General features: G+C 48.7%; 1 protein-coding gene across 2 annotated transcripts in view; it reads right to left on the reverse strand.

Moving 5' to 3' along the window:
• Nucleotides 1-1,451, reverse strand: part of UBAP1 (ubiquitin associated protein 1) — a 65,062-nt gene extending 63,611 nt beyond the window's left edge. The window contains exon 1 of one of the 2 annotated variants that reach the window (XM_040336036.1): nucleotides 1,265-1,451. The gene's annotated coding sequence lies outside the window, so the exon portion shown is untranslated. The remainder of the gene's footprint in view (nucleotides 1-1,264) is intronic. The other variant, XM_040336035.1, reaches the window with a different exon arrangement.
• Nucleotides 1,452-15,240: the final 13,789 nt, after the last annotated feature.

Genomic DNA, 15,240 nt, shown 5'->3' on the forward strand with positions numbered 1-15,240 from the left:
TAGTCCCCCCCTCCTCACTACAGAACCAGTACTAGTCCTCCCCCTCCTCACTACAGAACCAGTACTAGTCCTCCCCCCTCCTCAGTACAGAACCAGTACTAGTCCCCCCCCCTCCTCAGTACAGAACCAGTACTAGTCCCCCCCCTCCTCACTACAGAACCAGTACTAGTCCCCCCCTCCTCACTACAGAACCAGTACTAGTCCTCCCCCTCCTCACTACAGAACCAGTACTAGTCCCCCCTCCTCCTCACTACAGAACCAGTACTAGTCCCCCCCCTCCTCACTACAGAACCAGTACTAGTCCTCCCCCTCCTCAGTACAGTACCAGTACTAGTCCCCCCTCCTCACTACAGAACCAGTACTAGTCCCCCCCTCCTCCTCACTACAGAACCAGTACTAGTCCCCCCCTCCTCACTACAGAACCAGTACTAGTCCCCCCCTCCTCCTCACTACAGAACCAGTACTAGTCCCCCCCTCCTCACTACAGAACCAGTACTAGTCCCCCCCTCCTCACTACAGAACCAGTACTAGTCCCCCCCTCCTCAGTACAGAACCAGTACTAGTCCCCCCCTCCTCACTACAGAACCAGTACTAGTCCTCCCCCTCCTCACTACAGAACCAGTACTAGTCCCCCCTCCTCCTCACTACAGAACCAGTACTAGTCCCCCCCCTCCTCACTACAGAACCAGTACTAGTCCCCCCCTCCTCACTACAGAACCAGTACTAGTCCTCCCCCTCCTCCTCACTACAGAACCAGTACTAGTCCTCCCCCCTCCTCACTACAGAACCAGTACTAGTCGCCCCCTTCTCCTCACTACAGAACCAGTACTAGTCCCCCCTCCTCCTCACTACAGAACCAGTACTAGTCCCCCCCTCCTCCTCACTACAGAACCAGTACTAGTCCTCCCCTCCTCCTCACTACAGAACCAGTACTAGTCCCCCCCTCCTCACTACAGAACCAGTACTAGTCCCCCCCTCCTCCTCCTCACTACAGAACCAGTACTAGTCCCCCCCCCCTCCTCACTACAGAACCAGTACTAGTCCCCCCCTCCTCACTACAGAACCAGTACTACTCCCGCCCCTCCTCACTACAGAACCAGTACTACTCCCGCCCCTCCTCAGTACAGAACCAGTACTACTCCCGCCCCTCCTCACTACAGAACCAGTACTACTCCCGCCCCTCCTCAGGACAGTGTCCTCAGACACACCCACCAGCCCCTCTCCCCGCCCCGCCTCAGTGTTAGCACTACGGAGCCACACTCACCCGCTGCTGTACCGCTCCGCACCCGCCGTTAAATCCAGCCTAGAGCAGCTTCTCCCCGGCCTCAGTGCGCGACGCCATCTTGCGACACTTCCTCCTTCCTCCGACAGGCAGGGCGTGACGTCAAGGGGCGCCGGGAGTCACATGACCAGCAACAGCGAGCCGCGCAGGCGCCTGAGAAGGGAGAGTGCGCATGTGACTGGGGATGGACCAAGTGTGACAGAGGAGGGGGCGGGAAGTACCAAGTCTGACAGATGAGGGAGGGGGGGAACAAATCTGACAGGACGACATGTGACAGAAGAGTGGAGGACCAACTCTTTCCTGAGTCCCAGGGGGGGGCATCTCTGTCTGGGGATATCGGGAGAAACCAAGTCTGACTAGACAGGGGAGTCCTACCGCAGAGTAATGTAACTAGAAGAAAATCGGGCGAACGATTCGATTTTTTCCTCATTGTTTTACTGCAAATCGGAACCATTGCTAGTAAAAAAAAAATAATAATAATAAAAATGCCATAAATCTATTTCATATTTTGTAGACGCTATAACTTTTGTGCGAAGCAATCAATAAAACGCTTTTATTGCGACTTTTTTTTTTTTTTTTACCAAAAATATGTAGCAGAATACAAATTGGCCCAAATTAATGAAGAAATGCCATTTAAAAAAAATCGAATTGAGTGTGTTTTATAGCAGAAAATAAAAAATATTGTTTTGTTTTTCAAAATTGTCGCTCTTTTTTTTTTTTTATGATGCAAAAAATAAAGGGCCAAATTCTCAAAAGAGATACGCAGGCGGAACTGCTGTTCAGCCTGCGTATCTCTGTGCCTAACTTTGGAAACGATCCTCAAAAGGCTTTTTCCAAAGTTAGGCAGAAAATCTGACATGTGTAAGACACTTACACTGTCAGATCTTAGGATGCAGTACCGCATCCGCCGCTGGGGGCATTTCTCATTGAAATGCCGCTTTGAGTATGCAAATGAGGACTTAAGCAGATCCACAAAGCTTTTAAGCATTGTGATTTCTGCGTAAGTTCCGATTTGCTTGCGCAAAACTAGGGCTGGTTTTACAATGTGGAAAGTTAGTCACACATTGTAAAGGCCCATTCAAGCGACGGCATTTGGTATGCATTTGTAACGGACACAGGCATGCTGCCGAGACAGTTATAATCTTCGTGCAGGGGGACTACAAGGAACTGCATGGCTTGTCACAAGTGAAGGTACCACATTGTATTCTGAGCTCAAAGGGTTAACTGGACAAGTCTCTTTCATTGCTGGAATGCTAATGAACCCTCTTTTGTGTGCAGGTAAACAGCCCCCCTGTGAGGTGTATGCTGATGGGGATTATGTGTGAGTGATAATTGTTTTAAAGGTTAATTGAATTCTATGTGCCTGGCCAGGAAATGTTAAGTGGGGTGAGGTGCCGAAGAGTCTAGAAACTGGCCAAGTGATTAATTCAAGGAGATGTCATTGTTTCAGGGGGTCTGTGTTGAAGCCCCCTACTGGGAAAAGGGGAGGGCGGAAACTGTCATTGTTCTTGTAACAGTTGTAACCAGATATAAGCAGGTGAAATATGCCAAATAAAGTCAGTCTACTTGACCCTTCAAACGTAGCACGTCTCGTTTCTTGGAAGGGCGTTCGATGGGATATACCGGCGGTACCTGCATATCGCAGCTTGCCAGGGAAAAGGACGTCTCCAACGGCCGATACCCCTCACTACCAGTGGGTAGCCGTTACATTGGTTGGTAGCAGTGGGATGGTCCTTTTATCCAAAGAGCAAGTGCTGAATGGAGTCGCAGTACGCCAGGCTGAAAAGATCCACACTGAAAGATCTATTGGAGATTCGTGGTAGGAGCGCCAGCAACAGACCACGGAGGGAGCTGATAGCTGACCTGCTGGAGCTGGACGAAATGGATGGATCCATGGAAGGAACGGAGCCCCTTGCACCGGTCAGCAAAGAAGATGTAATTACTGGGATTGTACAGCGGAGATTATCCTTGTATCCAGAAACGTCCGTGGAACTAATCAACCAGCTGTTCCGGGAAGCAAGGGAAGAAATACAAACGAAGAGGGGACAAGAACTGGAACTGGTAAGAGCGAGACAGCCCATTACACCTGCAGTTCCTACCCCCCCACCTGCTGCTACAGGAAAGAAAATACCGTTCACTGCATTCAAAGCTTTTGTAGAAAGTGAGGAGGAAATCGATGGATATTTGGCGGACTTTGAGAGGCAGTGCTCACTACACCAGGTCCCACCAGACCAATGGGTCACTATTTTGTCGGGGAAATTGTCGGGCAAAGCCAATGAAGCCTTTCGGGCTCTCACTCCAGAGGATATTTTACAATACCAGCAAGTTAAAAAGGCGCTGCTAACCCGATATGCCGTAACGCCAGAAGCCTACCGCCGGCGCTTCCGGGAGTCCAAGAAGATGGCTGTGGACTCCCACATGGAATGGGCCAACCAGTTACAAAGGGTGGCATCGCTTTGGGTCCAAGGGTGCAAGGCCAACACCGGGGAGGAAGTATTGCAGCTGTTCCTAATGGAACATTTCTTCCAAGACCTGGCCGCAGACATACAAGACTGGGTACGAGATCGCCGGCCCGCTAACTTAAACGAGGCGGCTCGGCTAGCAGATGAGTACGCGGAAACAAGGAAAGTAAGCCAGGGTACTACACGGCTGGCTCATAAGGTAGAACCGCGTACTCCAACCGTCACCCCACGCCCAGAGTTTCGGGCTCCAGTCCCACCACGTCCTCAGGGGCCTAGCAACTACCCCCGGGATTCGCCTAGGGTGACGTGCCATCACTGCAGCGACACGGGACATATTGCTCGTTATTGCCCTTTGAGAGCTACAAATAACAATTGGAGACGCACAGAACCTAACACAGAGGTCACTCCATCACGTCCCTCTGCGGCCCACTGCCTGGAGACCGAGGGGGGCCCTGAGGAATGTCTGGGAATTTGGTATGAGGCAGACCCAATACAAGCGGCCTCTCCGGATAACCGTCAGCATCACCGTCAGGAGGTACGAGTGAATGGACAAGTAGCACAAGGCTTAAGAGATTCCGGGACTACTATCACTCTGATTCAAAAACATCTGGTAAAGCCAGAGAACGTGTCCACTCGCACAGTTGCCGTCCGGGTCGCAGGGGGTGCTGTATTTCACGTACCCACCACCCGGGTGCACTTAGACTGGGGAGCCGGGTCAGGAAAGACCACAGTTGGTATCATGGACAACCTACCTGCCGAGGTGGTGCTGGGCAACGACATTGGCCCTCTGACTTCGGCTTATTTACCTACACCTGCTGCTGCTTGTCCCGTGACCACCCGCGTTGCTGGAATCAACCCGCTTGCTGCTGAGAACCGGGTAAGACTACCTTCCCCGACATGTACTGTAGATCCGGCACAATATCACAGTCTAAAATGGGAATGTGACAAGTTGGCCAGTGAGAAATCAGAGATGCAACGACACTATGTCACGTATTATGAGATGTCCCGTGGCTTGAACATTGAAATGCACAAACAGGCGGAAATTGTCAAAAGATTAAATGGGATTTGCATCCAGGTGGTGCCGTATCTGTCCCAAGAGCATCAGCAACAGGTTTTGGGAGCCATTGAGAGAGCAAAGCAAGTGACTGTTCCAGAATTGAATTCTATTCTTCACCGTCACCATCAGCTACCGACATGGTAAGCCAATGGGAAGGCCGACGGACTGTCCAGGCAAACGGAACTTTTACCCTAACAGCAGACCGGACATCCCCAAGTTGATCCGAAAAGGATCAATCCGGGTCTGCCGGAGTGTTCCACAAAGGGGGAGTAGTGTAACGGACACAGGCATGCTGCCGAGACAGTTATAATCTTCGTGCAGGGGGACTACAAGGAACTGCATGGCTTGTCACAAGTGAAGGTACCACATTGTATTCTGAGCTCAAAGGGTTAACTGGACAAGTCTCTTTCATTGCTGGAATGCTAATGAACCCTCTTTTGTGTGCAGGTAAACAGCCCCCCTGTGAGGTGTATGCTGATGGGGATTATGTGTGAGTGATAATTGTTTTAAAGGTTAATTGAATTCTATGTGCCTGGCCAGGAAATGTTAAGTGGGGTGAGGTGCCGAAGAGTCTAGAAACTGGCCAAGTGATTAATTCAAGGAGATGTCATTGTTTCAGGGGGTCTGTGTTGAAGCCCCCTACTGGGAAAAGGGGAGGGCGGAAACTGTCATTGTTCTTGTAACAGTTGTAACCAGATATAAGCAGGTGAAATATGCCAAATAAAGTCAGTCTACTTGACCCTTCAAACGTAGCACGTCTCGTTTCTTGGAAGGGCGTTCGATGGGATATACCGGCGGTACCTGCATATCGCAGCTTGCCAGGGAAAAGGACGTCTCCAACGGCCGATACCCCTCACTACCAGTGGGTAGCCGTTACAGCATTCCTGAGGGAGAACTCCACGGCAATTTGTAAAATCAAAACCGGCATGGGTTCCCCCCCCCAGGAGCATACCAGGCCCTTAGGTCTGGTATGGGTTGTAAGGAGACCCCCCCCTACGCCGAAAAATCGACGTAGGGGGTCCCCCTACAATCCATACCAGACCCGTATCCAAAGCACGCTACCCGGCCGGCCAGGAATGGGAGTGGGGACGAGCGAGCGCCCCCCCTTCCTGAGCCGTACCAGGCCGCATGCCCTCAACATGGGGGGGTTGGGTGCTCTGGGGCAGGGGGGCGCACTGCGGGCCCCCCCACCCCAGAGCACCCTGTCCCCATGTTGATGAGGACAGGACCTCTTCCCGACAACCCTGGCCGTTGGTTGTCGGGGTCTGCGGGCGGGGGGCTTATCGGAATCTGGGAGTCCCCTCAAATAAGGGGGCCCCCAGATACCGGCCCCCCACCCTAAGTGAATGGATATGGGGTACATCGTACCCCTACCCATTCACCTGGAGGCAAAGTGATAGTTATTAAACACACAACACAAGGGTTTTTAAAATCATTTATTAGTCTGCTCTGGAGGCCCCCCCCTGTCTTCTTTAGCTCTAATACCAGGGGGGGCTTCTTCTTCCACTCTCCGGGGGTCTTCTCTGCTCTCTGGGGGTCTTCTCCGCTCTCCGGGGGGGTCTTCTCCACTCTCCGGGGGTCTTCTTCTATCTTCGCCGCTCTCCGCTGTTGACTCGGCGCACCCCGGTTCTTCTCCAGCTGTCCGGTGCCTTCTCCTTCAGCGCTGGCTGCCTGCTATCTTCGTGTGTTAGCTCAATTACTAGCAGGCAGCCAGCGCGGTCTTCTGTGACGTCATCTTCTTCTCTTCTCTTCTTCTCCCTTCTTCCGATGTTGACTCGACGCCTCTTCTCACTGCAATGATGGAAGCGCGCCTTGCATCCCATTTATATAGGCCTCACCATCCCATCATGCTCCGGTAGGTACCCACGTGGTGGGTGCCTACCCACGTGGGTACCTACCGGAGCATGATGGGACGGTGATGCCTATATAAATGGGATGCAAGGCGCGCTTCCATCATTGCAGCGAGAAGAGGCGTCGGGTCAACATCGGAAGAAGGGAGAAGAAGAGAAGAAGATGACGTCACAGAAGACCGCGCTGGCTGCCTGCTAGTAATTGAGCTAACACACAAAGATAGCAGGCAGCCAGCGCTGAAGGAGAAGGCACCGGACAGCTGGAGAAGAACCGGGGTGCGCCGAGTCAACAGCGCAGAGCGGCGAAGATAAAAGAAGACCCCCGGAGATCGGAGAAGACCCCCCCGGAGAGCGGAGAAGACCCCCGGAGAGTGGAAGAAGAAGCCCCCCCTGGTATTAGAGCTAAAGAAGACAGGGGGGCCTCCGGATTTTAAAAACCCTTGTGTTGTGTGTTTAATAACTATCACTTTGCCTCCAGGTGAATGGGTAGGGGTACAATGTACCCCATATCCATTCACTTAGGGTGGGGGGCCGGTATCTGGGGGCCCTCTTATTTGAGGGGACTCCCAGATTCCGATAAGCCCCCCGCCCGCAGACCCCGACAACCAACGGCCAGGGTTGTCGGGAAGAGGTCCTGTCCTCATCAACATGGGGACAGGGTGCTCTGGGGTGGGGGGCCCGCAGTGCGCCCCCCTGCCCCAGAGCACCCAACCCCCCCATGTTGAGGGCATGCGGCCTGGTACGGCTCAGGAGGGGGGGGGCGCTCGCTCGTCCCCACTCCCATTCCTGGCCAGCCGGGTAGCGTGCTTTGGATACGGGTCTGGTAAGGATTGTAGGGGGACCCCCTACGTAGATTTTTCGGCGTAGGGGGGGTCTCCTTACAACCCATACCAGACCTAAGGGCCTGGTATGCTCCTGGGGGGGGAACCCATGCCGGTTTTTTCTTTGAAAATTGGCATGGAGTTCTCCCTCTCAGGAATGCATGCCGAGCGACGCTGTCAATTTTTTTATTTTTATTTGTTTTCCCGGCTGGTATTTTTTTTTTCACCCGTCGCAACTTTATTGTCCCGTCGCAATCCACAAAGCCCAGCGTGAATTACGTTCGCGCGCTGCACGTCGGGAAAATTACGTCACACGCATGCGCAGTACGACCGGCGCGGGAGCGCGCCTCATTTAAATTGTAATCGCCCCCCGGAGAGGAGGACCGCCTTGCGACTGAGGCACTTAAGTTACACGGCGTGTAATTTCTAGGTAAGTGCTTTGAAGATCGGGCACTTAGGTAGAAATTTAACGCCTGTGTAACTTAACTGCTGAAAGTTAAGTTAGGCAGCTTTTTTGAGAATTTGGCCCCAAAACTGCAGAGGTGATCAAATTCCACCAAAAGAAAAAAGGACAAATTTTATTTTATTTGGGTAAAGTGTCGCACAACCGCGCAATTGTCAGCTAAAGTAACGCAGTGCCGTATCGCAAAAAATGGCCTGGTCATTAACCACTTGCCGACCTCCGCACAAACGTCTACGTTGGCAGACGCTGCGCAAATGGGCATATATATATGTTCTCTTTATATTGCCGTCGTGTGATTGCTTGCGCCGCCAGCCGGCACGCTCGCGACCCTGCCGCAAAGTTCCGTGACCGTGCCTGCAGGACCCGTAGACTCGATGTCCGCCGGTGTCTCGGTCCGCGATCGGGTCACGGAGCTGATGAACGGGGAGAGGCCAGTGTAAACACAACATCTCCTTGTCTGTTTCCTGTCATCGGGAGCAGCGATCAGTGACGTGTCACGGCAATAGACATGTGCAATTTGTTTAGTTCCGAATTTTGACAAATTAGTTATTTCCGAATTTCCGAATTTTTCAATTTTCGAATTTCCGAAATTTCGGATTTTGGAAATTTTCGAAAATTCGAAGTTTCGAAAATTAGAAATTTCAAAATTTGAAAATATAAAATTCGAAAATATAAAATTCGAAAATGGGAAATTTGGAAAGTTGAATTTTTGAATTTCCGAATTTCAGAAATGAAAAAAAAAACGGAAATTCAAAAATTCGGAATTCGGAAATTCTAATTATTGGAATTTCGGAAATTCGGAATCCCTGAATTTTCGAATTTCCGAATTTTCGAATTTCCAGAATTTACGAAATCCGGAAATTCAGAAATTCAACTTTCCAAATTTCGAATTTTAGATTTTCAAATTTTGCAATTTCGAATTTTCGAATCTTGATTTTTGGAAATTTCCAATTTTCGAAATTTCGGAAATTCAAAAAATGTAATAATTCTGAAATTCGGAATTAACTAATTTGTCAAAATTCGTTAAAAAACTAATTCAGAACCAAAAACGAATTGCACATGTCGATTTCCGTGACACGTCACTGATTCGGAAATTCTAATTATTGGAATTCGGAAATTCGGATTTGCGAATTTCTGAATTCCGAATTTTCGAATTTCCCGAATTTCCGAAAAAAATGGATGCGGATGGCCACCAACCCAATTGGTATTTCTTTGAGTCTTCTGTTGCATGTTGGCTCTCAATATTTTATTGGATTATGTCTCTATGTTGTCTGTATGTTACAAGTGTATATTTCTTTTCAGACACATGCAAGTAGCAATACCTTCTTGTCATAAAATCCCAAAACTCGTCCAGAAGAAGCCGTAAGGCGAAACGCGTCGGCGAGACGAATATATTGCTTAAATATGTATCTATGTATTCCTGTCAACATTTTATTGAAATTTATTTGTATATTTGTAATTTTGTAATTAAACTCTATTTTTTATAACTTAAAATGTCCCTGTGATTGCCCTTGAAAGTCCGCCACGTCACTACTCAGTGTAGTACAATCTCCTCTTTGAACCATTATTTCGGATGTGGGCTAATGTGAGTGCTTATATGTTATTCCCCCTCCCCTTTTTTCTTTCGTATATCTTTTGGGGATATTTATTATAGCAAAAAGTTAAAAATATATATTTTTTTTCAAAATTGACGCACTATTTTTGTTTATAACGCAAAAAATAACACTAAAGAAATTACACTTTGCTACAATGTTGTGTAGTGAGTGTACAGCTTGTATAACAGTGTAAATTTGCTGTCCCCTCAAAATAACTCAACACACAGCCATTAATGTCTAAACCGCTGGCAACCCTAAGTGAAAATGTCTAAATTGGGCCCAAAGTGTCAATATTTTGTGTGGCCACCATTATTTTCCAGCACTGCCTTAACCCTCTTAGGCATGGAGTTCACCAGAGCTTCACAGGTTGCCACTGGAGTCTTCTTCCACTCCTCCATGACGACATCACGGAGCTGGTGGATGTTAGAGACCTTGCTCTCCTCCACCTTCCGTTTGAGGATGCCCCACAGACAGGGCCACCATCAGGAATCAGGTTCAGGCATGTGCCCCCTGGAGCAGAGAACTGGGGGGGGCTCTTGCCGCAAATTGAGAAGCGGGGCATGCCGCCGCTTATTGAGAAGAAACGGGGGGGTGCCGTAAGCCGCCACAAATTGAGAAGGGGAGGGGGCTGCCGCAAATTGAGAAGCTGGAGGGGTGCTGCTGCCGCAAATTAAGGTCGGGGGGCTTAGGGTGCTGACGAAAAAAAAAGGGGGTTGCAATCCAGGCCCCTGGGGACCACCAGGCCCCTTAGAGGTCGGGGGGCTTTGGGTGCTGAAGAAAAAAAAAGGGGGATGCCATCAGGGCCCCTGGGGATCACTGTGCCCTTTAGAGGTGTGGGGGGGCTTTGGGTGCTGACAAAAAAAAAGGGGGATGCCATCTGGGCCCCTGGGGACCACCAAGCCCTTTACAGGTGTACTGCCTGTACCCCCCTGATGGCGGCCCTGCCCACAGATGCTCAATAGGGTTTAGGTCTGTAGATATCCTTGACCAGTCCACCAATTTTACCCTCAAGCTTCATTAGCAAGGTAGTGGTCATCTTGGAGGTGTGTTTGGGGTCGTTATCATGTTGGAATACTGCCCTGCGGTCCAGTCTCTGAAGGGGGGGGGATCATGCTCTGCTTCAGTATGTCACAGTACATGTTGGCATTCATGGTTCCCTCAATGATCTGTAGCTCCCCAGTGCCGACAGCACTCATGCAGCCCCAGACCATGACACTCCCACCACCATGCTTGACTGTAGGCAAGACACACTTGTCTTTGTTCTCCTCACCTGGTTGCCGCCACACACACTTGTCACCATCTGACACCAAATAAGTGTATCTTGGTCTCATCAGACCGCAGGACACGGTTCCAGTAATCCATGTCCTTAGTCTGCTTGTCTTCAGCAAACTGTTTGCAGGCTTTCTTGTGCATCATCTTTAGAAGAGGCTTCCTTCTGGGATGACAGCCCTGCAGACCAATTTGATGCAGTGTGTGGCGTATGGTCTGATCACTGACAGGCTGACCCTCCCCCTTCAACCTCTGCAGCAATGCTGGCAGCACTCATCCGTCTATTTCCCAAAGACAACCTCTGGATATGACACTGAACACGTGCACTCAACTCCTTTGGTCGCCCATGTCGAGGTCTGTTCTGAGTGGAACCTGTCTTGTTAAACCGCAGTATGGTCTTGGCCACCGTGCTGCAGCTCAGTTTCAGGGTCTTGGCAATCTTCTTATAGTCTAGGCCAGTGATGGCGAAACTTGACAACCCAGATGTTTTGGAACTACATTTCCCATGATGCTCATCTACACTGAAGACTACCTGAGCATCATGGGAAATATAGTTCCAAAACATCTGGGGTGCCAAGGTTCTCCATCAACGGTCTAGGCCAGGGATCCTCAAACTACGGCCCTCCAGCTGTTGCAGAACTACACATCCCATGAGGCATTGTGAAACTCTGACACTCACAGACATGACTAGGCATGATGGGAATTGTAGTTCCTGAACAACTGGAGGGCCATAGTTTGAAGACCCATGGTCTAGGCCATCTTTATGTAGAGCAACAATTCTTTTTTTCAGATCCTCAGAGTGTTCTTTGCCATGAGGTGCCATGTTGTTGAACTTCCAGTGACCAGCATGAGAGCGATAACACCAAATGAAACACACCTGCTCCCCATTCACACCTGAGACCTTGTAACCCTAACGAGTCACATGACACCGGGGAGGGAAAATGGCTAATTGGCCCCAATTTAGACATTTACACTTAGGGGTGTACTCACTTTTGTTGCCAGCGGTTTAGACATTAATGGCTGTGTGTTGAGTTATTTTGAGGGGACACTCACTACACAACATTGTAGCAAAGTGTAATTTCTTCAGTGTTGTCACATGAAAAGATAGAAGAAAATATTTACAAAAATGTGAGGGGTGTACTCACTTTTGTAAGATACTGTACATATACAGACACACACACACATTATATATACCGTATTTATCGGCGTATACCGCGCACTTTTTTGCCCTGAAAATCAGGGCAAAATCCTGGGTGCGCGATATACGCCGATACCTGCTTTCCCACGCCAAGTTTGAATACTGCGCTGGCATATACCGAGCGCAGTACACTCGTGTATAGTCGGGCAGTCTCGGCTCCTCTCGCGCTCACGTCCTGGACGTACAGGACGTGAGCGCGAGAGGAGCCGAACCTTCCCGACTATACACGAGTTTACTGCGCCGGCATATACCGAGTGCAGTACATTCGTGTATAGTCGGGCAGGCTCGGCTCCTCTCGCGCTCACGTCCTGGACGTACAGGACGTGAGCGTGAGAGGAGCCGAGCCTGCCCGACTATACACGAGTGTACTGCGCTCGGTATATGCCGGCGCAGTATTCAAACTCGGCACGGGAAAGCGGGAAACGAGCGGGGAGGACGCCGCAGAAGGACGCCGGACCCGACGAAGAGGACACCCGAAGCCGCAGACGGACGCCGGACCCGACGAGGCCGCCGATGGACGCCGCGCAAGACACCTAAACTGTAAGTACAAAAATATTTTTTCCACAGGAATGCGGGTCCACTTTAGGGGTGAGCGCTATACACCGGAGCGTGCAATACCCCGATAAATACGGAATTATATTATATCTGATTTCTGATACCGGCCGTATCATTCGGGACAAAAAATGGCAGGCAACGCTGACTGGAAAGAGTCCTCTGACCAATACTGGCAGGAGCCTAGCTATGACTTATGGCCAGTACACACGATCGGAAAATCAGATGAAAAATATCTCTTTTGAAGCGATCGTACGATAATCGGATCGTTAGTACAGAGCTTTTCGAGAGCCGATCACAACAGTTCATTCGATATTATCCAATCGGACAAACACAATTTTTTTTTCTTGTATGATACCAGATCATATGATTTTTTTTTTTATTAGATTCTTTTTATTTTTTTCCCTCTTTAAAGCCCCGTCCACACGATAGGTTAACCAGAGGACAACGGCTAGAAGGACAGTTGTCCTAGGTTAACCAATGAAGCTGACTGATGGTCCATCACACATACACACCATATATTAAAAAAACGATCGTGTCAGAATGACGCAACGACGTGCTGAAGAAAAAAAACAAGCATGCGTCGACATGATTCTGAGCATGCGTGGATTTTTAACCGATGGACGTGCCTACTAACGATCGGTTTTGACCTATCGGTTAGGAATCCATTGGTTAATTTTAAAGCAAGTTGGCTTTTTTTTAACCTATGTTTAAATAACCTATGGGGCCCACACACGATCGGTTTTGACCGATTAAAAAAACGGTCCATCAGACCGTTGTTCTCTGGTTAACCTATCGTGTGTACGAGGCCTAACTTTTACAACAATACAAACACATTATACATCTCATGAAACATCACAAAAACTAAAAAAAAAAAGAAAGAAAAGGAAACCCAGTTATCACAACCCACCCAACACCTTTGGAGCATAAAAAATATAAATAAAATTAATAACAAAAAGATTATGCTGACTAGGTGAAGCGTGGACTAAACATGACCGTTAAATATTCCACATAATAAAAAATAAACAGATATATATATATATATATATACTGTATATACAGACATGGTCACATATTGCCATATACATATAGAACAATGCTTATTGTACAGATTGATCTATACCTCTACTGGGGACATAGCCTCAAGCCATTGTGAAGAGATGTCTGCAAGCTTCCTTAACCACTTAAGACCCGGACCATTATGCAGCTAAAGGACCTTGCCCCTTTTTGCGATTCGGCACTGCGTCGCTTTAACTGAAGATTGCGCGGTCGTGCGACGTGGCTCCCAAACAAAATTTCCCATAAATATAGCTTTCTTTTGGTGGTATTTGATCACCTCTGCGATTTTTATTTTTTGCGCTAAAAACAAAAATACTGGGCCAGATTCACATACATTTGCGGCGGCGTAACATATGTCCTTTACGTTACTCCGCCGCAAGTTTTTAGCGCAAGTGCTTGATTCACAAAGCACTTGCCTGTAAACTTGCGGCGGCGTAGCGTAAAGCCGTCCGGCGCAAGCCCGCCTAATTCGAATGGGGCGGGGACCATTTAAATTAGGCACGTTCCCGCGCCGAACGTACTGCGCATGCGCTGTCCCTAAAATTTCCCGACGTTCATTGCGCTAAATGACTTCGCAAGGACATCATTGGTTTCGACGTTAACGTAAATGGCGTCCAGCGCCATTCACGGACGACTTACGCAAACGACGCGAAATTTCAAATTTTTCGACGCGGGAACGACGGCCATACTTAACATTGGCTAGACCACCTAGTGGGCAGCTTTATCTTTACGACGCGTATCTCTGCGGAAACAACGTAAATTTACAGCGACGGGCAAAGCGGACGTTCGTGAATCGGCGTAACGACTCATTTGCATATTCTACGCCGACCGCAATGGAATCGCCACCTAGCGGCCGGCCTAGAATCGCAGCCTAAGATCCGACGGTGTAACACAGTTACACCTGTCGGATCTTAGGGAGATCTATGCGTGACCTGATTCTATGAATCAGGCGCATAGATACGACCGTCCGGATTCGAAGATATGACGGCCTATCAGGAGATACGCCGTCGTATCTTCTTTGTGAATCTGGCCCAGAGCGACATTTTTAAAAAAAAACAATATTTTTTACTTTTTGCTATAATAAATATCCCGCAAAAAGATATAAAAAACATTTTTTTTCCTCAGTTTAGGCCGATACGTATTCTTCTACATATTTTTGGTTAAAAAAATTGCAATAAGCGTTTATCGATTGGTTTGCGCAAAATGTATAGCGTTTACAAAATAGGGGATAGTTTTATGGCATTTTTATTAATATTTTTTTTTTTTACTAGTAATGGCAGCCATCAGCGTTTTTTTTTGTGACTGCGACATTATGGCGGACACATCGGACAATTTTGACACATTTTTGGGACCATTGTCATTTTAACAGCAAAAAGTGCTATAAAAATGCATTGATTACTGTGAAAAAGAGGAACTTATCTAACAATGGCCTGTAAGTCACAGAGGTAAGACCCTAAAGCCCTGTACACATGATCTGTCCATCAGATGAAAACAGTCTGATGGACCGTTTTAATCTCTTAACCGGTGAAGTTGACTGATGATCAGTCGTGCCTACACACCATCGGTTAAAAAAACGATTGTGTCAGAACGTGGTGACGTAAAACACAACGACGTGCTGAAAAAAACGAAGTT

Source organism: Rana temporaria, chromosome 1, assembly GCF_905171775.1.
Source record: "Rana temporaria chromosome 1, aRanTem1.1, whole genome shotgun sequence".
NCBI lineage: Eukaryota > Metazoa > Chordata > Amphibia > Anura > Ranidae > Rana > Rana temporaria.